The sequence below is a fragment of the Dermacentor albipictus genome, chromosome 6 (genome assembly GCF_038994185.2).
Source record: "Dermacentor albipictus isolate Rhodes 1998 colony chromosome 6, USDA_Dalb.pri_finalv2, whole genome shotgun sequence".
Taxonomy (NCBI): Eukaryota; Metazoa; Arthropoda; class Arachnida; order Ixodida; family Ixodidae; genus Dermacentor; species Dermacentor albipictus.
Window position 1 is genome coordinate 119,890,482 of NC_091826.1, and position 26,284 is coordinate 119,916,765.

The window sequence follows — 26,284 nt, forward strand, 5'->3', positions numbered from 1 at the left end:
CACATACCTCACAGGCTCCAACTGGAGTATTGCGTGAGGGGGGTAAGAGAAACAACATATAGCGAAAACAGGAGCAAAGACATAGCTAACAACAAATCAAAGAATTAAAAGAAACAGAAAAATTGAATCGAAAGACGCCGAACAACATCAAGCAAACGAAGAATACTATAGCGAAAACAGGAGCAAAAACATAGCTAACAACAAATCAAAGAATTAAAAGAAACAGAAAAATTGAATCGAAAGACGCCGAACAACATCAAGCAAACGAAGAAGAACAACACTCTGGACGATCAGAAACGCGCATGGCTCATCGAATTCCTGCAAAGAACTGCAAACGCATGTATATTTATAAAGTGCTTGCACGGATAGAGAATAACAGTCAAGTCACATGGTGAAAATGAAACGTGTGCGCATAACTACGGAATCAATTTTTTTAATGTTTCTCTAAACGTGTCCAGATTATTAATTTCAACAATGTGGCTTGGAAGATCGTTCCAAGCCGCTATTGCCAGAGGCAATGCAGATTTGTTAAATGCATTTGTGTGGCCAAAAACACGTGTGAAACTGTGTGCGTTATATAAGCGGCGAGATGTGCGAAATGGGCGGGAAAGGGGTAATGTAGTTCGGTGTTGACTGTGAGTGATCTTGTGCAGTAAGCAAAGCAGAGCTATCGTCCTTCTAGATTCAAGAGATGGGAGTGATAGTGATTTCTTTATAGCAGTTACGCTAGAATGCCTACTGTAATCTTTCGCGATGAAACGCGCAGCACGGTTTTGAACAGATTCGAGAGAATTTATTAAATATTCCTGATGTGGCGACCAGATGGCGGAAGCGAATTCGAGCTGAGGACGAACAAAGGTTCTGTACGCGATTTCACGAGTGGCTGGAGGGGCTTCACGTAGGTTTCGTTTTAGGTAACCAAGTGTGCTAGATGCTTTTGCTGTAACATGTTTTATATGCGCCTTCCATGATAAGTTTGTTGTAATATGAATACCGAGATATTTGTACAAGGGGGTGGCAGTGACAGCAATGTTATTAAGTGAGTAAGTGTAATGAGAGTTAGTTTTCTTTCGGCTGACAGTCATTAATTTGCATTTTTCAGTATTGAGTGACATTTGCCATAGCGTGCACCAATTCGTAATCTTATCTAGATCTTTTTGAAGAGCGATGTGGTCGTCGGGTGTCTTAATTTGTCGATAAACTACGCAATCGTCAGCAAATAATCTGATTGCTGATGTTATGTTGGATGGCAAATCATTTATGTAGATGAGAAACAATAGCGGACCCAGCACGCTACCTTGAGGTACACCAGATGACACATCGGCCAAGGAAGAAGAATGATTGTCAGTGAACGTAAACTGCTTGCGGTATGTGAGAAAGTTCCTTATCCACGATATTGTAAGGCTGTCTAAATGTAATGATGATAATTTGGCTATTAATCTAGAGTGGGGAACGCGATCAAAGGCTTTGGCAAAGTCAATAAAGATACTATCAATCTGGAAACCATTGTCTATGTATGTGAATAGCTCGTTAGTGAATTCGATTAGTTGAGTCTCACAGGAAAGTCCTTTCCTAAAACCGTGTTGCTTCGGATAGAAGAAATTGTTAGCTTCTAAGTGCTGCATAATATTTGATGCTATAACATGCTCTAGTAATTTACATGGAATGCTTGTTAATGATATGGGTCGGTAATTACTTATCTTACTTTTATCGCCCGACTTAAAGACGGGAATGATTTTCCCGATTTTCCAGTCACATGGTAGTTCCCCTGTGGATAAGGATTGCTCAAAAATGCGTAATAGAATGGGGGCCGTATATGCGGATGTATGCTTCAAAATTTTATTATTTATACCATCAACGCCGGCTGAGGTAGAGACCTTTAGTTTCTTAATTAGGGATGAGATACCGGAGGCATCAATCTTTATTGGTGCCATATACCTGTAGTTTACGTCTGCGATTGCGGGAATGGTAGAGTAATCCTCACGTGTAAACATCGAGATAAAAAAGTTATTAAAAGCAACTGAGGGTTCTTCTGAAATAGGTGCTCCGGTATTGTCTTGGAGTGAAATTCGGCTCGAGTCTTTTCGAGGGGAAATCACTGCCCAGAATTTTTTAGGGTTATTTTGCATCATGGATTGAAGGTCATGTGAAAAGAATTTGTGCTTAGCGCTACGAATGTTACAGAAATATTCTTTTTCGGACTCTTTATGTTTTAACCACGCCACTGCGGTTCCTTGCCGCTTAGCAATTCTGAACAGGCGTTTCTTTTTATTTTTTAATGAGCGTAGCATCCTGTGATACCATGGTTTTGAACTATTTACCCGGAAATCAATTAGTGGAATATGAGCATGTGTAAGCTGCATTAGTGTTTCCTTAAAGAGCTTCCAGTTTTCCTCAACAGATCGGGAAACAAAATTACGTAAGAACGAGCTGTAGAAATTCTCCAAACCTATGTTGATGGCAGTGAAATCAGCCTTCTTATAATTAAATATGCGCTTAGGTGTCGCAGTGCGTTTGTATAAGGGTAGTTCTATTGTAAGGTTAACGAGTAGATGATCACTAAAGCCAGGCATCAAAGAAACTGATGCAACTGTTTCAGGGATGGATGTGAAAACGAGGTCAAGAACATTATTGCCACGGGTGGGTTTCTGAATCATTTGCACTAGTGAAAAGTCTAGTGCAAGCGCTACAAAATCGCTGGAGTGTTGGCAGGGTGACGTTAGGTTAGCCCAGTCGATTTCTGGGTAATTAAAATCACCAAATAGGAATATGTTAGCTTTAGGAAATTTCGTAGTAATTTCGCAAAGATTTTCATACAAATAAGACGTGAACATTTCTGTACTGTCTGGTGGTCGATAACATATTCCAAATACGTTCTTTGAATACGAAGATGGAATGCAGACCCAGGTTATTTCAAGTGGGCTTGAAATTTCAAGTGGAAAGGCAGTAATGTCTTTTTTTACGGCTATCAATACCCCGCCGCCCCTTCTTCCGTCCCTGTCTTTGCGATAGATGCTGTAGTTAGCTGATGGTTGTAGGACTTCGTCATCAGCGATATCGGAGTGGAGCCATGTTTCTGTGACTAATAGAATATCACAATCGCTGTTTTCTAGATGCGAGCAAACTTCGACACGTTTCGGGAGTAAACTGCGTATATTCGTGAACGATATCGAAATCTGCGCTACATCATTATGGACACTTGGATTAGGAGGTGGATCACAATCAGATGAAACTGCCGGTCTTTGAAACTGCTATCTAGATGATTGAATAACACTGTCAGTGTCAGCGCAGTAAGTGAACACGGTATTTTCTATGCGCAGTTTATCCACGGCTAGTTTAAACGGCACATTTTTTGACTTCGCAAATTCTATTAACTTTCTTCTGGCTGCTCGTGTTTGCAATGAAAAGTCTTCGCGCGCAGCAAAATTTGTATTCTTGAACTTATAACCTTTTTCTATTACTCTTTGCTTATCCTTGAAGAAGGTGAATTTAGTAATAATCGGTCTACATTTACCCACTTGGTATTTGCCAAGACGATGCGCACGGTCGAGTTGCGAAGATTCGATTGTAATGCCAAGCTCTTTTGAACAAATATCAATGACTCTGCCTTCTGACGCTCACCATGTTTCATTGGAATCATCGGGGATGCCAAAAAAGAGGAGATTACATCGCCTTAGCCGATTTTCCGTGTCATCGCATCTTGATTCAATAGTCTTAATTTGCTCAGATATTGAATTAATAGCTTCAGGCGAGCGGAGTGGCAATGTACTTTGGTTTTTTTTCAGCGATGATGTGTCAACCTCAAGAACACGTATTCTTGAAGATAGCTGTTGCAGTTCCTCGTTGACAGATGCTTGCCAGTGCTTAAGTGCGCGTAAATCACTACGCATATCTGCCTGCCCGCTTTCAATCCGTTTTACGGTTTCCAAAACCGTAGTTAACATTTCTTCGGTAGAAGGTCCTGGATTTTTGTCTCGACATCGCCAGATAGAAGCAGAGCCATCATTTTAACACACATTGCTACACAGCTGCTACAACGCTTACACAACTTAGAGAGCTCAGTGGGGCACAACACCACGAATAGGCAACGGTTGCTACTCCGAACGGAAAAACAATCAAGGTATCTAACCTGAAACATTATTAAGGGTGAGTGCGCCATTCCTGCAGCGGTGTTGTGCCCCAGTGAAGTGGTTGCCGAGGAATCCTTATGTAGACTGAGGCCACGATTGATAGCGGAAGCGGTAGATGTAGATACAGGTTGCCAGCTGACGTGGGAAGTCCGGCCAAAAACCACTGGTGGCGTCCAATCGTCGAAAAGATCCGGGGGAGGCCAGCTTGTTGATGCATCCGCAGTGCATGCAGTAGCAGTCATTGAAGCTGCCGGGCACGCAGCCACGGGCACAATCGTCAGCATGGCCACCTGAAACATTATTAAGGGTGAGTGCGCCATTCCTGCAGCGGTGTTGTGCCCCAGTGAAGTGGTTGCCGAGGAATCCTTATGTAGACTGAGGCCACGATTGATAGCGGAAGCGGTAGATGTAGATACAGGTTCCCAGCTGACGTGGGAAGTCCGGCCAAAAACCACTGGTGGCGTCCAATCGTCGAAAAGATCCGGGGGAGGCCAGCTTGTTGATGCATCCGCAGTGCATGCAGTAGCAGTCATTGAAGCTGCCGGGCACGCAGCCACGGGCACAATCGTCAGCATGGCCACCTGAAACATTATTAAGGGTGAGTGCGCCATTCCTGCAGCGGTGTTGTGCCCGCTGCAGGAATGGCGGGCACAACACCTCGTACATACTGATTATGCATGAATAGACCGCACAAAAAGATAATTATTTCGGATTCAACGTCTTTTCGCCATTAGCCCTCTTTTATTGGTCAAATGTTTTGGGGCTGCGCCCTCTTCATCTGTAGGTCATGCGACGTGACCAAACTGCTAAAGCTCACCGCGTCAAAGTGACGTGCATGCGTTAAAGATGCGCCAATATGCCGAGCAAAAGTGATGTTTTCTTTTTCTGAACAGCAGAGACTGCCCCGTAAAGAAAGAAATAGAAAATCGCTGTCCACCGATCACTCAGGCACTGGCTACATGGAGCTGCCTGAGAGCATGGATTTATTAGCATATAACAAATATTTTTACGTTGCAGTGTGACGGTATGGAGCCCTTTCGGCACGTTGCTCTGGCAGCTCTGCTTTGCTGAGCATCCGGTTTAGGGCTTTCTTAGTCTTTCGTTGCACGTCGCCGCGATTTGCGACCAGACACCGCGAGCTAAGTGAGGGAAAGCGGACCAATCACACACACAGGAACTACCCCCCTATTCCGGTTATATTTTTTCACTGCGTTGGTTCGGCCCCATCGAAACCATCTCCACTTAAGCGTGCTCCTTGCCTCTTGTCATTCAATTAGACTCAATGTACGCAATGTAATCCGCTTTCAAAGGAGACAAAAGTGACCTCCTTCAAACAACTCTACGGGTTAGCGGCGGAGGTTACGTATATTTGACGTCAGAGGTTTGGAATAAAAACATTTTGGATTAGTTATTGGTTACAGTGCCCGAAGTTAGCGTCCTTGAAATGTTCATGCCGAGGTATTTATATGATTCAACGTTGTGATATTTCAGAGCCATAGATCTTGTGATGCGCTGATTTGGTGATGCTGTCTACCATTAAAGGCAACTGTCGATGTTTTTTTTAAGACATTTGTGTAAAACAGTGTGAAAAAACTCTCCGGCAGGACCCATCTCACGATGAATGTCGACGTTAACGCTGTAAGCATTGAAGTATTGTGACGATGAACGGTAGCGACAACGCCGAAACGTATGCTGTGCGCCTCGCCTCCTCTCTAGTGCTTCACACTGCAGCAGATACATGCCTCCTCCTGTTGCGAAAATTTGCTCCGGTATCTTTTTTTTTCCTTCTTCCCGTTTTTCAGATTTTTGCTTTCGACCAGCTCTAGCCTCAAATAGCAAGGCAAAGAACTTTGTGTTATCTTACAGATTTTTCCTTCTCACTGCACACGCTGTGCCATCTAGTGGTGACGTATCAAAATATACACGCATTCACAAAAGATCGTGACGACCTTTTCATATCCAACAAACAAAAACCCTTAGATCTATGATTTAAAATTTATTGGGAAGCAACAGAGAAAGAAAAATAGTGAATATTCAAAGTACTCCTGCATCCGAGGCCATACCGGAAGACGAACAGCCCTGGAAGTACTTTTAAAAACATATGTAAAAAAAACATCTTTTTTTGAACAAACACGCAATGTTTTTGCCGCTAACAAACTTACCGCATATATAAGGCTTGTTTTATGCCACTCGAATGCCTGAAATTTTGCTGCCGCCCGCGCATCGCATCTGCGTTTGCTTAGAACACCGTGCGAGGAGTTAAAGCGCTACGCTGTACCTGGTACCATTAATACACTGTTACGACGCCGACATCGTGATGGTGATGGCGTGATGACGACGCCACGACAACAATGGCATGACAAGCGTCATATGATGAATACCGGCTGACGACAAAGAGAATAATTGGACTGCGTGCATCTTGTTACCCTATGCGCGAAATAAATGAGTGAAAAACAGAGAATACACGAGTCCACGAGGACATCCATGAGGCACGAGCTCTCTGAAAAATTTCGCAGCCTCAAGAAGTAAATAAAGAGGAAGTGCGACGAAATCTTGCTATGGGTAATTTTTTTATAAATGAGTAGTATACGGGTTGGGCCACGTAACTTGAGCTAAACTTGAAAGGTATGCAAGTGCCACTTAGCTGGATAGAATCAAGGTAATGTTCTTTGCCATCGATTGGAGATACTAGGGGTATTTTTGTACTCCGCCTAATTACATAATGTCTTATTTAATTGATAAACTTCTCAAATATAAGAATTAGATGAAAAGTGCCAATGAGAAAATTGTAGAGCAGCATGAAAAACTCCAGATACATGTTTCAAAACACAGTTATTTCAATACACGCTTGTTCAAATAGAAGTCTTGCGGTCGCTGTGAACAGACAGAGTGCACGTCTGCGTTGGCTGCTGTCTAGCATGCTGATATTATTTCATTCGTTGCTTTTGTTATCCCTATACGTCGGCACTTGCGGTGTATGGTGCACTTCATAATAAAGCCATTTGTTTGGCAGTCCCGCTGAGTTGTTCGATAAGATTTTTGTACACACACGGAACTTTTCAAATTGAGATGGCATACAAGACAATTACTCTTTAGCCTTAGAGCGCGCAGTGCAAAATTTCGAATCTTGTACATATATACCATCTTTTTACAACTGCCTTTTGGTTATAATGAAACCCATATGGTATTTTTTGTCGCGAATTTTATGTGGATAGAGCTTTTCTAGATGGGTTCCACAAATACAAATTTACGATCAGCCATACGCATTTTCACGGTGCCATCGGGTATGTCTTATAGGTTGACAACTCCATGTTCAGGAAGCAGTAAAATATTGGAACAAAATATGCATACTAATATAAACGTGTCCAACGAACACATTACACATTCTGCACTGGCTTAAGATTAGGACTCATACCTTCCCAAAAACATTTCCTTGTGAAACAGGTAGCGGGCTAGTATTCTTGGGCGTCGTCATGTCAAGTTGTCTTCCAGAGTCATTTCAGCTCTCCGGAACCTATTCACACGTGTGCTTGTTTATTATTCTCCGGTGACCGCTCTTCACCGGCTCACAAATACTAAACGCTATGGCTCAGTGCAATACGCGCCTGCATGATTTAGAACTTACGCGAATGTTATCGTTATTGTGTATGTCCTCGGCGAACCTTGCATTGTCAGATTGCATGCGTGACCTGAATTGTGTTATACGCTCTGTGTCTCAGCCCACTGAAAGGGCAAATCTGTAAGCCACCATACTCTATGACGTGTCACAGAAGAAACACAGAAAAATAATCGTGCTTGTTCGAAAATTGAACATGAAACCAACGGCTTACAGGAGTATGAAGCCAAATAAGAGGCTTAGACGGCAACGAGTTGGAAAAACTCAGACGGCAGCTATAGCGCAGCCCCTCCATATTCCAACGTCTTCTTTCTTTGCCGATACTTGCTGGCTGCGTTTAACTTCACCTTTTTCTACATTATGCCCCGCCCAAGCAGTAGTGGGCATCTTTAGTTGATGCGGGACTTCAACTGGCCTTTTGAGTACTTTTCCGTATTGGGTTTTGATGGAGGAAGCCCGCACCAATCTATCGTGGCCGGGACATAATTGGAATACACGCTTCAGGGGCCAGAAACATCGGTTCTTTCTTTCCAGTAAATCGACATCCACTTTCCCGCTTTGGTTACATCTTTATAAGTATGATGCAAATATCGTAATTCCAGGGCACATTTCTTTTTCCATATTTACCATCGTTTCACAGGTGATCAATAAGCGTTTGATGGTGCAGAAACAGTCGGATATGATGTCTTCGAGTTGCCTGCGGCCAGTTCAAGTTCCTTCAGAGAGAAAGGTCAGGGTTGGTGAGGACCGAATTCCTAACTAGAATGTGGGCTGGACATATTTAGAGCAGTTATAATGCTTGTGAATATGCATAAGTCAAGATGTGGGAGTTGGACGTGGCCTTCACTTGTAGGCGTAAAGTTCTCCACCCTTCACCTCTGTTTTCTCCTCCGAGTTTGGTCAGCTGACGCATCGTGAATCTTTGGTCATCCTGCGATAACCAACTTCGGCGCACTACTCCGTGAAGGTCACTTCCAGTTGCTTCAGTCAGCATCTCATGTGATTCCCAACTACCACAGCCTGTGTAATTTACGCTTGGAAGTTGCAGTAACAGGCGAGAGCATGCCAAGTGCATATTGAATGTCTGGTGATGTTCTTAGTAAGGTGCGCTTCGTGTACTTCGTGATAAAAGCTAGAAACCGCATGGCTGACTGTGTAGAACCACCGACTGTGTGCGTTCTATCCAGCGGCCATGGTAGAACATTCCAAGAGGTCGTATTTCGCGCTCCAGGGCATATCCAAGATGACTGCTGAACTTGTCCATCCTGCTAGTCATTCTTTGTCATCGTTGCCGGCATTTATGGCCATTTTCAACCATAAAAACCAGAGGAAAACTTGAAGCATGTCTTCTATTAGGTTCCTCACTTTCTCAACCATTCCTTCAGGGAAAAATAGCCATTTAAATGCGATGTTGGGTCGAACACAACTCGCAGCTTCGTCATCAAAGAGTCTTCTCGTATATTTTTGCGATGTGGCGTATAATATACTCCGTTGTAGCCAGAGGTCACTTCCAGCGAAATTTTCGCGTGCTCCCACTACAAGTATTACCTTCTCCTGTCATAGTTTTCGGTCAGACCATCATGGTCGGAAAGCCTTTTGATTAGCTTTTCAAGACGGTTGGCAGCTGAATTACGGTTGTCGTTCAAAAGATGTTTCCGAATGACATCGTCACTGTGTACCTGCAGCTAGGCTCTTTGACCATCTCCTTGAACTGTACGAGGTTCTTATCAGAGGGACATTCGCTCGAGTCAGTGATGTGCACAGACCCCATTTTCTAGAAAGATCCAGTATTTCTGCTCTGGATTCTTCTTCTATAGCATCCACTCGTCAGACGCTGCTCATGAGATGAGTGCCTTAGTCCAAAAAAGAAACATTTTAACAGGCTGGTTCTTGGATGGTCCAGCCGAATATAGTGTCAATCGCGACGAGGCCTGGGACGTCTGGGCAGCGAATCACTTCACCTTTTACGACTTCCCGTAGGTAGTCAGAACCTTTTAGCCAACCAGTCACCGAGTCCGAAATATCTTCAAAAACTACGTCATTGTTCGCCAGCAGCTTGCCTTGAGTTCTTAAAGTTTGCACAAATCTGTGGCCCACTGCCGGCACAGCTATGCCATCGCAGATGGAAGTAAACACGGTAGCTTCTATGCTGAAAATTCAAATTCTAATTTATTACCAGACGCTGGGATATTATTACGCTGGGCTAAGAGCCTTGAAAACTGCTTGACAGGCCCAGCAGACCGTTACATGTTAGCAGCTGTACAAGGTGTACAGGTTCACAAATCGCACAAGTACACTTAAAAGTACAATTAATAAAGAAATACACATGTAAATAACAAGTACAACATATCTACCAGCCCGCCAAATGCATTGAATATGTAGGAAACAAATAATGAATACTTTGCAAACAGTACAGTCGATATCATTCATGCGTACATACTGTGAGGATGCTCCGTCTCTCCCGCATTCCTTCATACCGGTTTCCCCGCATGTCTCTCGCGTCTCCTGTAATCCGGCTTCTCCCCGTAGCTAAGCGGTGGTCGGTGTGGTTGCAACATATAACGAGAAAGGGCGCGAGGGCTGCGCTGCCATCGCCACCTAACGGTGAGGTTGGTAGGGCGTGACCGGGAGTAGGCTCTTCCTCTTGGGCTTGAGTTCGGCAAGCGGTGTGGACCTTGCGCACGTGCGCGGACCGGCGTCGCGGGACCATCCCGAGAATAGCTTAAGAACACGACACCTGAATGGGCAAACACGATCGTTCTAACGCGCCACCGCTCGCGTGACGGTGCGCACGAACAATTAGGCATTGGTGTCCAGCATGGCTGGCGAACTTACTCGCTCGCTATCCGGTCGCGGTGAGTCAGGATTTCTCTATTTGTCCCGCGCTCATCGGCTTGCTCTATTAGTAATATAATTTAGTTGGCTGTAGATTCTTCTATAAAAAGCGCATTAAATTCCGTTGTGATTGCACTAGCGTGTTCTCATTCCTTTGTCCCAAGAGTATGCGTGAGACCCACAATACTTAGCCCTTTCTAGCATACGATAGAACAAAAGTATGAACGTAACTGTCTTTTACACACACTGGTTTTGTTTTGATATATGTTTGGTGTTGTTGGGACGTTGTATGCAAAATTGGGTGCTTATAGGTTGTACAAAACCGAGGTAGAGACCATATGTAGGTGTCTCTTGGAGCTGCTGCAATGCCACGACACTTAGACATGATAAGGCAGTAGTGAAGTTTGAGAATTCTCTGTTGGAAAAGAGGACGTGTTCAATAAATGATATGTGTAAATGTTGGCAATCCATGTTTTATAGAACCCTTCCAGCGCTTTCCAGCTGCTTCCCAAACGTTCAATTTTTCTAACATAGCGGATTATCTTAGTTTTTTTAAAGTACGAATGTTATTTATGTTTGTTTTTGTTGTTTTGCCCCATATCAACGTACACTAATTTACATGTGAGTTAAACAACGCATGATATAATTGAAGTTTGGCCCTGAGCGGCAGCAGATTACTGCAGTGAGAGGCGACTCCTGTTACAGATGAGATTTTCCTACAGAGGTTATCAACGCGGGCATCCCCACTTCACTGCGATGAAAAGTAAACCCTCAAGTACTTTATGAGTATATATCAACGATGTCTATTTGCTGTGAATAAAAAATTGAAGTCTGCTGAGTAGTGGCTATACTTTTTTGTGTGAAATATAAGAGCGTTAGTATTATTTGCATTGATCTTAAGGAAATCTCCTAAAGCACGTCGTTAGCTTTGAATATTAAATGACGCAAGTGGATATCGCCGTTAAGTATTGTTGAATCATCTGCGTATATTACGCATTCAACTGTTGTTTCTATGCTTAAAATATCAACGATATAAACACTGAACAATAGGGGACCCAGAATACTCCGTCGCGGTACACTCTCGGTGAAACGAAAAGAACGACGAGCTACATGTATTTATTAATGTGTGCATCCTGGCATCGATTTTGAAGGCAAAATTGAAGCATATAAATGCAAGTTCCACGAATGCCATATGATTCTAGTTTGTCCGAAAGAACACTTGTCAACATAGTCAAATGCCTTGCTGAAATCTAAAAACAATACCTAATTTGAATTCACTTTTACAATCTGATGAACTATAGATTCTTTCAATGTCAGCACTGCCGTTCCAGTTGACCTGCCGCTTCTAAAGCCGAATTGCGCATTTGTTGAAACATTAAATTTACTGAAAAACTGCGTTGTTCGAACGAAGACAACATTTTCTAGACGCTTATAGATCACAGCAAGGATAGGAATACGTCTGTAATTACTTTCTATGTTACAATCTCCTCCTTTCAAAATGACTGATATTCTAGCTGTCTTCATAGCGTCTGAAAAAACTCCGGATTCGATAAGTTAAACATATATGCGAGAACTTCTGTGATTACGTGGAAAGCATGCTTAATTGGTAGTGTCTGCACACTATCGGCATCGAATGATATAGTATTATTTAAGCAGCAAAAGCTTGATGTGGTCGAGTTTGTTGTGCATACTTGTTCTTTTAGTCCGCGTCTTCGTAGCGCTCTTTTCATCTAGTATTATTTAAGCACGTAAAAGTTTGCTGCCCTTCATTTTTATCAGTTATCAAATGATGTCTTTGCTATACCGATTTCGAATAGGCACTTCTACCAATTTGCGCTTTCCCGCTGCTGATGGATAAGTACTTCCGAAGAGGTGTATAGTACCAGTGGTGTGTCTGTAACCATCTTTAGAAGTCCAAAAACAAGAAAGAGGCTGAAAGATGGAATAGCACACTGCGGTATAAAGTTTGTAAACAGGGATAAGGTGCCTCAGAAAGGCTGGCCAACGTTTCGATAGGAGGACCTATCTTCGTAAAAGGCGGCCTCGTCATCCTCGTCGTGTTAGCTTTAAAGGGTTAATGCAGTGACTTCACGTGCGGGTGTTGTCGCTGGCGGCTGGTTTTAAAGAGAAAGACTACCAGAGGAAACAAGCGCTGTCGTCCGACGTCTGTGAGCTTCATTCCCAAGACGAGGGGACAAGAGCGTGAGAGTGGGCACGCGGGGAGAAAAGAAAAGAAATAAAAGCAGAAAAAAGGAAAAAAAGGAAAAGAAGGGGGGCGGAGGAAGCCAGGGCGGCACCAAGACAGACAAAAAAGGGGGGAGAGTGAAAGAAAAAGAAAGAGATAAATGAAATTTTTAAGAAATACGGGGGCTTGGGAGCGTGTTGGGGATGCGAAAGGTTAGGAGGTATTCAGGGGGAGTCGTTGTCGGCATGTTTTTGAGGCATTAGAACGGCCGGTCAAACGGTCAGTGCGCGAGTAACGCAAAAGACAAAAAAACAGACACAATAAAAAAACATGAGTTGAAAGCGACTTGAGTAGCATAGCAGCAATACGTCGAGTAATTTTGAAAAAGTTAAGATGGCGACGAGGAGTCTGCGGTGCAGTGTATGGGGTCACTGAAAGGCAGCGGCATGGTCTTTCAAGGGGCACTGCCCCAGTCGCTCAATGTAGGTGTCGTTACGGCGGCATCCAGAAATGGCGATACTCTGGGTTGAGGCGCCGAAAAAGGCATATTGACTTAGGAATGTGTTGATGAGGGGGTTTCAAAAAAAATAGATTTAAGGCCTTCTTCGACGCCTCAACCCAGAGTATCGCCATTTCTGGATGCTGCCGTAACGACACCTACGTTGAGTGACTGGGGCAGTGCCCCTTGAAAGACCATGCCGCTGGCTTTCAGTCACCCCATACGCTGCACCGCAGACTCCTCGTGGCCATCTTAACTGTTTCAAAATTACTCGACGTATTGCTGCTATGCTACTCAAGTCACTTTCAATTGATGAGGCTTTATTTTGTATCTGTTTTTTTTTGTCTTCTGTGTTACTCGCGCACTGACCGTTTGACCGGCCGTTCTAATGCCTCAAAAACATGCCGCCAACGACTCCCCCTGAATACCTTTTAACCTTTCATATCCCCAACACGCTCCCAAGCCCCCGTATTTCTTAAAAATTTCATTTTTCTCTTTCTTTTTCTTTCACTCTACCCCCCTTTTTTTGTCTGTCTTGGTGACGCCCTGGCTTCCCCCACCCCCTTTTTTTTCCTTTTTTTCCTTTTTTCTGCTTTTATTTCTTTTCTTTTCTCCCCGCGTGCCCACTCTCACGCTCTTGTCCCCTCGTTTTGGGAAAGAAGCTCACAGAGTCGGACGACAGCGCTTGTTTCCTCTGGTAATCTCTCTCTTTAAAACCAACCGCCAGCGACAACACCCGCACGTGGCGTCACTGCACTAACACTTTAAAACTAACACGCCGAGGATGACGAGGCCGCCTTTGACGAAGATAGGTCCTCCTATCGAACCGTTGGCCAGCCTTTCTGAGGCACTTTATCCATGTTTACAAACTTTATACCACATAACCATCTTTAGTTTGAGCTCCAGGGCCACGTCGTTTTCTAAGAAAGACCTTGGGCTACCGCTATGCTTTTCTCGTTGCTTGAGATCTGTGCAAAGAAGGCCTGGAAATACACCACATTGTCCGCGGTGCATTGCTTTGTGAACGATTGAGCTTCGCAGGAGGAAATAGCGGTGGAAGAAACACTCACCGTGCTGCTTTCTGCTGGGTTTTGTTGTCGTCGTAGTCGTCGTTGCCCTCTTGTAATTGGGATTTAGGCATGCCTTCCGAGGAAAGAGCAGCAGGTGAGCTTGCCTTGGCAATCTATCGCTCGATTACCTCTTGATGCGCAGCGGAAGCATCGGTTGTCGTTTGTTAGCTGCTCTTTTTTGACAGCAAGAGGTATATCTGCTTTGCGTCTGCGCGTCCTGTGTGGATTAATGCTGCATAAGAAATATACCAGTCTTACAGCAAATGTAACGTGCAAACCAGATGCCATAGGGGTACCGCTATGTCGACTGTTCTTGCGCTTATCTCCTGCAGCTCGCTAAGATGGCGACGCACATTGCTCTCTGATGTCCTGTGCACTCGCATAAACTGTAGCAGATCCTTAAGTTGAGATAACTACTTGAGAAACTGACTCAGAGGATTGTACAGAGGGACTGCCAGATGAGCGTGACCTCAAAGCGCAGCTTCGTCTTATTGCGTTCGCAATTATATCAACAATCCAGGTGCATTTCTACCGTCGACATCGCGGCCGCCGTGGCCCTGAGATTCTGGGTAAAGTCGAAGCGCGATGAAATCGTCACCACGCGCCGTACGCTTTACGTACAACTTAAAGCTTGCGAGGGTGTGCGGGCGGTTGCGGTTGAATCTCGCGCACGCAGCGGAGGAAAGCGCGGAGGATGCGCGCGTTCTTGCGTCGCGCGCAAGGCTCCGTGGGGAGTGTAGAGAGGGGTGCGCCATCTACTTCGATTGACCTGGCCGATCGGCCGGCACTCACCCGGGCCGCTGTATCAGGAAAGTGATCTGCGATGGGGACAGAGTCCGCAAGTTTCGGCTTAGTTCGCGCTGATGTGAGAGGCAGCACGAACGTCAGTTCGCTCACTTCTACTGCCGTGCTTGCGTAGTCCCGCATTTTGACAGCGAGTTTCTGTGGTCATCGAGTGAAATATTTTAAATACTTTCCTTGCGTGCGCTGGAAACCACGATCGTCAATTTAGATGGTACGCCTATTTTACAAATTTACACTGCCGATAAAACTACTATCTGTACTTGGTATAGCTGTCCACTAATTTCTTTCCAAATCGATGCTTTACCTTTCGCGTGACACTGCTATTTTTTTCTCGTGTAAAACTGAAGACGAAGTCGTGAGATAGAGCCTGCTGAAGGATGTCGATCAGATTGCTGAGAATGTTAGAGTTGGCATGTTAAGTGCAGCAAGACAACGCATGCTTAGCTGTGTCGCTTCATATAACCTTCAAGGACGAGTTATGCAGTTGGCAGATTTTACGTTCTAAAGATTTTGGAGTGTCGTCAAATGGTACTGAACGATCATTGTTCAATCAACGAAACTTTCCTTCGAAAGCGCGATGGCGTTCAAGTAGAAAAATTCGGATGTCGACAAACCAGCGATAGCTGCTGCTGTATCACAAGCCAGGAAGCGTTTGAGGAAATAAAATTTAGTGTAATGCGTGAAATCGTTCTTGAAGCGAATGGACTGTTCACTGTTTGCAGAAGCCTGTCTATTCATTCAGGTCCGCCTTCAACATTGAGCCATGCACCTGTGGCAATCTGGATCCCAGAAATCTGTCAGGAGTATCATTTATGGTAGGCAATACGGCTACGCCTTTTGCCCTCGGAAGTTTGGGATTGCATGGCTTGTGCTTGTTATATCTGGGTGATTGGCAACGAAGGTCAGCAAGTAAGGTAAGTGCTTGATCGCTATGCTCCGCAGTGGCCGTATACTCCTGTTCGAGCTGTTCGGTGGGACTGTATTCCTGAAACTGGGCGTCAATCTGCGAAAGCGTGTCATTGCTCGCCGAGGAAATCTTGAGCAGCTGAGAGTTTAGCGATGTCGGCGTTGGAAGAATCAAGCAAGGATGGGGCTTCCTGAATGATCATAGTACTCCAAGCCCGTCGTGCCTTTAAGTCGATCCATCTGGATAGCGTCGAAGCTGGCTGATGCCCTTGCGCCCGCACCGATCTTAACATCCATGATCAGTCGATTCCTAGCCGCCCGCTGTGCGAAGCGAGAGTACAGTCCGGTCAGGCGTGCGTAGAACGTGCACAGGTCCGCACTTGGGTTTTTAGCACCAAGTATAGATGCCTAAGACGGCAACGGGTTAGAAAACTCAGAGGGGAGCCATGGCATAACGCCTAAGTATTTCAACGTCTTTGTTTTCTTTGCCTATGCTTGCTGACCACGTTTACCTAATTTCACATTTTTCTACACCAAGGAAAGCATCGGGGAAGTTTTGTGTGGTTCATATTTTTATTAGTATTCGTATAGGTAGGTCGCTCTGCCATCTGATCTAGCCATGGGGCTTGCACATTGCAGGGCGAGGGCGAAATAATCGAACCATAGCTCGAAGCACAGGCAAATAGAATATGAAACATCAATTCTGCGGAAGCCCGCAAGGTGGAGCTAGGTTCATGAAAGGAAAAAATAGTAACCTTTCTAATTGTAGCAAGAAGATACGAAGACGGGAACATGCCCACACTTGAAAATATCTAGATGCAACGTCTCACGCATCATATTTGCACGAACGTAACGCAATCTTTTCCCCCAAGATTCTTGTTCTCAGAAAACGGCTCACGTTAATTCGGGCTCTTGATTCGACTATAACGTATCTTATTTTTCTCTGTCTTTTTTTCCGCTTCAAACTGCAGCGAGCTAAACCACTAGGAACCAGCGCGCTCCTGACAGCGTACGGAGCCGCGTTCGATCGGTACGCGGCACTTCTGAAGTCTAATAACTTTGGTGCCACGACGCACGATGCCGTTCTCGCCGAAAGTGACAAAGACTTCAGGAATGCGGAGTAAATTGTGCATGCTCTCATCCTTTAACTTTATCTTGTGATGGCACTTCGCAGTAGCGGTGATTAAAGTGCCCTGTGGTGGAGCGTTTTTATGCGTATGCTCCCCCCCCCCACCTTTTTTTTGCTGCATCCCTTTACGTTATCATTCTGACATATATTTTTCTTTCGCTTTGAGAGAAACCAAAAGTCGCCCTTCGTCTTATATTCGTGCTCACGTTATTGACGTGCAAATACTGTTGTCTAAGTTATAACTAATTATGTGGTCATCTGTAGCTCGGTAATGTGCAATTAATATTATCGTCTCGTCTGGGAAGGTATGAAATCCTATGTATTCTCTTACTTGTTTTCTGCGCTTTCTCTCTGTCTTCTTTTGTGGCAGAAATCTGCACACTTGTACGTGTTCTTGTAGATTCGTTCGAAATTTGTTTCTTCTTGTCGCATCTGTTTGTGCTCTTAGTTTTCATTCTGTGTTGCCACTCAAGAGGTACAGGAAAAAGCGCCTTTATTGAGCATCTTCCTCAGGCATTTTTGAGCCAAATGAGGAATCTGCTACACCAAAGGTCACAATCTCTCTTTTAGCACAAATTTAATGCCCAGGCGAACTTCCACCTTAAGGAATGATATTTTTCAAAGTTCAGCTTTATTTGTGGCTATGAAAAGTTCATTTGTACGAAAATACAATAGGCGTTGTTTGAGCTAAAGCATAATTACTGCTGTGATAATTTAATAATTCATTCGCTCAACTTTCCACAACTGAAAACTCTCTTAAACGTATAATAAACGCTAATATAGGCGATGCGCCACCTCAAGCGTACTTAAATCAAAATTTCGAGGTATTAAAACAACGTAGCGTATGGTATACAAGAGACATTGTAGGGCAAAGGTAACCCCCCCCCCCCCCCCCCCCTTAGAATGGTAATACTAAATTAGTTTAGTCAGATAAGAAGTTCTTTTCAACATACTATACTTCCATTTACTCGGTGGAACATTTTTATGTTTTACTTTGTTTTACTAGAGAAAATGAACGCCAACCCATCTTTCTTGAATTTCCCCAGAAATGTTAGCACCAGTAAATCAGTGTGACGTCACGGATTTAAAAATATTTCCTTGCATTTTGATCTTATTGGCGCAGATAAACACCTTCAACCTTGCTACATTGAGTCTTCCGTTCTTTTATTGTGAAGTGACCCCCCTTCCTTTTTTTTTTTACCAAGAAAGAGTAACTTGGCCCGCGTAGACGCTGTTAAAGTTCATGATCTGACGTCGAGCCAGATGCGGGAACTTCAGCATGGTGTCACCACCTGCCTTTCGTTCTTGCCTCTTTTGTGCGCCCCACCAAGCTTCTTCTCGCCCATAGCACTGACCGGTTCGCTCTTACATAAACCTAATTTACCACGCACCAACTTAACATTCCTCTTCAGTGCCTTATTTTTCCTGCCTCGGGCACAAAACAACGTCCCTTATTTTTGTAACGCCAGCTCAATCATCTCTGTTTCGAGGCTTCGCGCTGACAGCGTTCTTTGTTCAAAGTGCATGAGGCTACCATCTCGAGGATTGTTCATTATTTGAAAAGGATGACGGTTCATTACTTCCCCCGCAAGAGCAGACATATCAAACGAGAGCAGTGTTTTCGGCGTTCTTTTTAATACTTCTGTTACTTCGTTTCGTGGAATAGCTATACTCTGTCATTTCTCTTAGTTGTGAAATATAGATTCAGTCGTTGTCCCTGCAAGAACTTGAAGTCTCTTTACTTTACGAACGGTCGAAGCGGGCATTATTTCTACCTTATTCCTAACCCTAGCGACAGCTGCATGATTCGCGACGACATTGCCGTTCTTTAGGGCTCAGATGGTGATTTTGGCACGTAAAATCGCATAATATTTTATCGCGATGAGCAAAACGAGGATAAGGTGAAAGCAGGAGCCAATGTTTCCACAAGTGGATTTGTCTTCTTCAAGGCACGAAAAGCACCTTTGTCGAAACTTTGGCTGCTGCTTTCACCTTGCTCTTGTTTTGCTCATCGTCTTGAATTTCTATCTCCCCGCCTTACTCGTGTTTTCCGTAGTATTTTTTCTGATAGCGACTATATTGCCACTCCAGGCACATTTCTTCTGTCGGCGTCGCCGTCGTGTTCCGTATAAAGTCCAAGGGCGATGACACCGTCGCCGCGCGCCCTACGCAGTGTGTGTGAGTGAAAGCTTCAGACGGCTGCCGATCATCGCCGCCGAATCTCGCCCGCGCGAAAGGGAGGAGAGCGGGGAGGGAGCGCGCCGTATTCCGCCGCGCGCAAGGCACCCAACGTTGCGAGGCACTGGGGGGTGTGGGGGGAGGGGGACGGCGTTCCACTCCATCTCTGTGTTGCAAATTCCAGGATATACTTCTTACTTTTTAAACCGCGGCTCTAAAAATGGGGGCGGAGTTATGATGCTAATGAAATGTAGTATCAGCCGTGTTATTGTACAGGCATTTTCGAAAATTACCCCTGACTTCGAAATACTCACCGTGAAAAGCGGTGCTAGAGTGTACAGCGTAAAATATCGTCCACCTAAAGCGCATTTTTCCAATTTCTATGCATTTCTGGAAACCTTCCTAAGCTATTTTAACGATAAGGCCGACACTGTGATCCTTGGAGGTGACATGAACATCGACTGCTTGCAACAATCATCAAATCATAACGAATTTTATAGAATACTGCATGCGAACAACTACATCACCGCAATTACCCTACCGACGCGAGTGCAACCAACTTCATCGACTCTACTTGACGTCCTTATTACCAATATTACCTCCGAGCATCTCAGTGCTGGTGTCATCAGCTTTCACATGAGCGATCACTTCCTTTTTTTTTTTTTTTACGCAGTACGCCAAACCATTCAACGCATTAAAACCCCGGCCTGCCAAAACGTACAGACAGATGAATTATTGTACACTGGAGTCATTTTGCTGTAATCTGCGTCTCGCTGATTGGAGCCAAGTCATAGAGTCTACTGAACCAGAAGTATCCTATACAGAGTTCATAAGGGCCTTTAAGGCGGCGTATGACCGCAGTTCTCCATGTAAATTAAGAAAATGAACTCGGAAAGCCCGTAAGCCATGGGTCAAATGGGAACATCTGCAGAGTATGAAAGAAAAAAATAAGCTCTACCAGCGTTTCATGAAAACAAGACACCCGACTGACCGGCAGGTTTTTAAGTGCTTCCGAAACAATCTAATCAAACAGCTCCGAGAAGCAAAACGGATATACATGACCAATCTTTTTTCTCCCGAAGTGTGCAGGAAACTTCACCTAGTCTGGAAACGACTAAATACCGTACTGCAAGGCGACCCCAAAGAGGAGTCAATTTGATCAATCACCAATAGAGGCGAGACATTAACAGGTACTCAATTAGCGAATTCCTTTAATGAGTACTCACATCATTAGTCAAGAGTAAGCACGATCCCAAATGCCTTGAGTGCTTAACAACACGAATAATGGATAGTGCATTTTTGTTTCCCACTACGGTGCACGAAATTGTAAGTTCCGTCATGTCCCTGCGGAATGGTATGTGTACCGATGCTGATGATTTCCATGTACAACCTGTAAAATAAGTCATCCCTATAATCGCACCTATCTTAGAACATGTAGTCAACCTTATGTTTTCTATCCGCACTTTCCCCAAAGGACTTCAGACATCACAAGTATCAGTGATATTCAAGGGCGGTCATATTAATGACTTCGATAATTACAGACCAATTTCAATTATTCCCGTGTTTTCAAAATGCATTAAAAAGCTGATATATGAACGCATGTCCCGGTTTGCATTAAAGCACAGCATTATCACGCTATGTCAGTACGGTTTTAGAGAGGTTGCTTAATCGAAACGGCCCTTCTCAGCCAAAAAGAACACATTTTGCAGTCCTTCGAAAATTGACTATGCACACTAGGCATATTCGCTGATTACTCTAAAGCATTTTACTCAATTAATCACCAGTCTTTACTTGAGAAACTAGAACACTATGGCTTTAGAGGCACTTTCCTAACACTTCTCACATCGTATTTTCAGCATCACCGGCACCAAACCACCGTTATTGGTTTTCTATCTGAAGTAAACCCAGCTGATGCTGGTGTGCCTCAAGGCAGTATTTTAGCCCCATTACTCTTCAACATACGTGTGAACAATATAGTAAACATAGACAGAAACGCAAAATTTACTATGTACGCGGACGATACAAGTATTTTCATAACAGGGTTTGATCCGTCTACTCTCAAAGAAAAAAGCAACGTGGTATTAAATAAACTTCACGGTTGGAGTGTCGCTAATTCATTAAACTTAAGTGCTGCAAAGACGACAGCAAATTTATTTCGCCCTCAGCACAAAGCACTCAATATAACCAGCAGTCGAAAAATTGGGTCAACAGATATACCAATATCGCGCGAAGTTATAGTCTTGGCGTCGTTTTTGAAGCACACATGACGTGGACAGTTCAAGTAAATGAAACATGAAATAAACTTTCAAAAACTGTAGGGGTTTTGTGCAACTATCGCCACATCTTGCCTCAGAATATAAATTTGTTAATTTACAAATTTCTGGTTATGTGGAAATTATCGAACTACTATTTAGTCGGGGGCACGACAACACAAACACTCAGAAACTACATAAACTTCAAAAGAAGGCACTTCGCAACATCGTTAATGCTGCTTACGACACACACACGGAACCAATCTTTAAGGCCCTAAATCTATTACCGGTAAATGAGCTTTACCGTATAATGTTAAATAAACGCTATAAATTGGAAGTGAAAAATAACAATTCATTTCTTACTGAATTGTCTGGACTACGCCGGCTTGAGCATGCCCGTACATTGAGAATGCGTGAGCTTTGGAAGGTGCCTAGAACACGTACAAAGTACGGCACTCAGATGTTAAAATACCAGATACCTGCGCTGCCTAATAAGCCAGAGTTCCAAATATAACACAATGCCAAACCTAATTGTTTTATTTTCTTTGCTCTGACGTTCTATTTATCGGTGCTTTTTGCTTTCGCAATAGAATGTGTAATCTCAGGCAGTATTCATGTACTCATGTGACCCTGTCGTGTGTTCAAGCGTATTTCTTTCTTATTCTATTATTTATTTATAAACAATGATTTGTTGTTATGCTTCTTTTACTAGTATTTATGACAATAGCAGCTGATTTAAGACCGTAAAAAAATATACACCTTACTTATGTACACTGTTCGGTTTATGTATGCTGGCTTGCTGTATTTGTTATGCTCCTTGTCTGCCAGTATTCGGGGGTGCAGACCTCGTCAAGCCTGACGAATGGCTTTTTGTCTGTACCCACTAAGTGTATGTGATACTGAGATTAAATTGATTGATTGATTGATTGATTGATTGATTGATTGATTGATTCATTGATTGATTGATTGATTGATTGATTTGCATATGCGGCGGGTGCGCGAGGTCACCCGGCCATATCTTGAGAGCGATCTGCGTTGGGGACAGAGTCTATACTCCGTTTCATGCATCACTTGCAACGCTGTGGAGGCAAGAGATAGTTTTGCAGTGGCTGCGTTCACACTTAGAAACAGTTCGGTGGCTTTTCGCATATTTTTGTCAACATGTTCGTCAGTTCATTATATAAGGTCAGTTCTGAATGAAAATAAGAGTTTACCCTTAGAAGCAGGTAGGCCATGCGCTCATTCGGCAGCTAACACGTTGTTTTATATGAAGTTTCTTTTCGCTGTTTTTTATTTGCACCCCTTCACGGCAGCCTCACGCGCATGCTCGTGCGAGCAAACGCCGCTGGCGCCCAGCGACGCATAGGTGGAACGCGTGGAGTGATAAAATTTGGAGACCACACCACTTGCGTAGCTTCCCCAGTGTTCCACCAGATATATGAAACGGAATAGCTCCGTCGACGACTCGTAGCTTTGTGCGTGCTATGTTCACGGCGCTGAGTTTGCGTTCAAGTGTCAGACTGCACGCTCACTGCTGCTGCCACGCTTGCTCGCGCCAGTGTTTCGACAGCGAGTGTACGCAGTCATCGAGTATACGATGTCGTCATGTTTGCTGTGCGCGCTTCCATCACGCTTGTTAATTTAGTTAGCAAGGCAATGCTTACAAGTTGGTACTGCTGATAAAAGTGCTATCCTTACTTCGTATGCCTTACTTCGTATGGCAGTCTTCTAATTTGCGATCGCAATCGATGCTCTGCCTTTCTGGTGAAGCTGCGACTTTTTTGGTTTCCCAGAGGTATGGACATTTATACGAACAGGGATCCCTCCTGATAACATTCTAGTGTCTGTATATTCGAAGCGACATAAAATAAGTTTTTCGCGAAGCGTCCCTCTCCTGGTATCAGTTATAATTATGGCGTAAAAGGAAGTCGCCGCCAATATAAACACATAAACTGGCACCCGGCCTGTCGATTTCCATTGTTTAATTTTTTTTTCCGTTGGCAAAGGGGGCGGGGGGGCGGTTTCTCGCGCCGAAATACATAAACAAATATGTCTGGCCAACTCGCTCAAGCCAGCATTCTGCTTCGTTTTCCTTAATGACACATTCAATTCAAGGTACTGATGACGTTAGCATGCCTTCGCGGATTTAAAATCATTCTCGAGGATTTGGGTCTTTTCTACAGAAAAAGTTCTAAAGAATCACCACGTTTCGTCAGTTCTCACTTTGGATGTCACTGTAATAGTTAATGTTTGGCAGGCGAGGAACAAGAGCTACGAGCAGCTATGATCAAAATCTATGACCATTTGGCGATGTGGTACGGAGCTCACTGTTGATTTCGTGCCCGCCCTGTCTAGCTTAAAAAGTTTCCCATTAGGCCGACACTAACATAGCGTATAGCTTACAAAAAGGATACTCCAGTAATCCTCATAACTTTGCAGATTTCTTTCATTTGTTTTTGAACATTCCATGCCTCAAATACACTGTGCAGGTCGAACACTGAACTTCGACGGAATGCGACATGTGTAATTAATTGTCTGTAACCACATATAGGTTCATAAAACAATCATGATGTTTACACTGAATTTAATAATCCTCAATACCTTATTAAGAAGAATTGTAGTCGGCTTTCATAGCAGAAAAACGTTCTTTTCAATGCTGTAAGAACTGCGGCGAAATTGCAGTTGTTTTCATGCGCATCAATATGGAATTCATTGCCCCTCAAATCGTGGCACAAAGAATATTTCGTGGAACAAGTGCCGATTCATTAGAATTTCCTAATTAGCTGGCAACGTGTCATTCTTTATTGTTATTGATCTTTTATTGTAGCTACTAGATATTTAGGCAAATAATTAAGTTTTGTGTATTATGTGAAGTTGAGTATTTATGTTATGCTCATTTTATCTTACGATGCTTGCGCTTTGATTGCTTTGTGTTCACATTATCGTATCTGCGTAACTTTCTTCATAGAAATAACCAATTTGGCCGATTACCAGCATTTAGATTGCTCACATGTCCGCATGTTTTATTACTGTTTGCTCTCTTTTGTATAATTGCCCTATTTATATAATCATAGGAGGCCGTGCTGTCAATACATTTTTCAACTCTGGAACCTCCTATTGTAATATTTGCTTAACATCTAACTCCAACATAACTAGCGAAATGAACGTATAATATTAACATAAAATTCGCTTCCAATGTAGCTGATGCGGAAACACAGCTTTGATGTCAGCTAATGGTTACAGTAGTCGCCGCCAGTTTCCTATACACGCGAAAACCAGTCGGAGCCTTGAACTATCATTTATAGTGAGGCCAAGTCACCGGGACTCCCGGAGACAACGCCACCTGCAACACTACTGCACGACTCTATACTTTTTTTTTAAAGAAAAGGGAGGGACCAGTGTCTCATGATGCAATTGAAAAATCTTCACGTAGTAACACTGTGCTCGCAGGATTCGAGATCATTTAGAACTGTTGGATCGTGAGGTGTTCGCAAAGCTTATTTTAATGTTGTTCTTTTCAACGTCACATGATAAAACGGCACCGAAAAGGGTCTGAAACTCATGCGCACTGGACCGCCCCTCGATGGTGACTGCACAGTTTAGTCTATATCAGCTCCGCGTGGACTTTTAATAGGCCTAACTGCCGGCTCACGCGAACTAGACATGGGTGGAAGACTATAGGTTTCTACGCCGCCTAATTAGCACTCCACTTACGTGAATCAAACGCAAGAAAATGTGCCTGTTAGTTAACATTTAGGTTGCCACGCGCCACGACTGCTGCAGCAATCGACGACGCATTCGCGAAGTACGTTCTGACTGTCGAAGTAAAGACGCCCAAAGTCCACAGCGTCTTTCTTTAGACATTGCGGTGTGGTGCAGGGCACAAAGCCCAACTTACAATTACCGAGCGTCAAGTGACTCCTATGGAACAGGTTTCTGCCATAACGGCTGTGTGTTTTAGACGCGACGTAGAACTGACGTGCTGACGCAGGGTCATACCTAGGCCAAAGTAGGTCGAAGATGCGTTTCTTTCTTTCCGCTTTGCTAGAAGCCGGTTTCCGTTAATTCTATCCGCACAACTTCAAAACTTGTGTTTATTAAGCGTTAATGCTCAGGCTCACTTGACCTTGGTTCACCGGCTACAGATTTCGAAAGTCGCATGTGCGCGTATCACGTGCATTTGGTTTCTTTCACTCCTGGAAGTTCGCGTCGCCGCATGCTGGCTCTACCGGAACTACCTTTTAGAAGCTGTATATGCTAGCGAATGGTTTCACAGTTCTAAGGCTTGCGGAGTAGCCATTCCGCGTCAATTTAAGCAGTACTCTGCATTAGTCGTTCATATTGTCGTGCTTAAGAAAGGAACATCTTCTGCACCTTGTAAACTAGGTGACCATTCTGAGTACTGCACAGGTTAGTACCCAAGGCTATTTTCCCTAGCAGCAGCGCGCAGTAAACAACATATAGAGAAACAAAAAAATACTGTACAGGCACTAAACAGGTGATGTTTTATTGGAAAAGAAACGTGATAGCTATGGTAGAACACAGACGATGAGAAAAAACACACGACAGCGATACACCAACGAAGGACAGTTAAACCTTAGAAGCACGAAGGCATATGTTAAAGAATTGTAACAATGCAATCTCCACCTTTATCAGTATGATGGATAATCCATGTGATCT

General features: G+C 43.8%; 1 protein-coding gene across 7 annotated transcripts in view; it reads left to right on the forward strand.

Moving 5' to 3' along the window:
- The window catches only part of LOC135913786 (putative protein kinase C delta type homolog), a 725,274-nt gene that overhangs the window by 248,712 nt on the left and 450,278 nt on the right, over positions 1-26,284 (forward strand). Inside the window, exon 1 of one of the 7 annotated variants that reach the window (XM_065446436.2) lies at positions 4,607-4,728. The exons of the other annotated variants lie outside the window; for them this stretch is intronic. The gene's annotated coding sequence lies outside the window, so the exon portion shown is untranslated. Of the gene's footprint in view, positions 1-4,606; positions 4,729-26,284 lie in introns of those variants that run through there. 7 annotated transcript variants of the gene reach the window in all.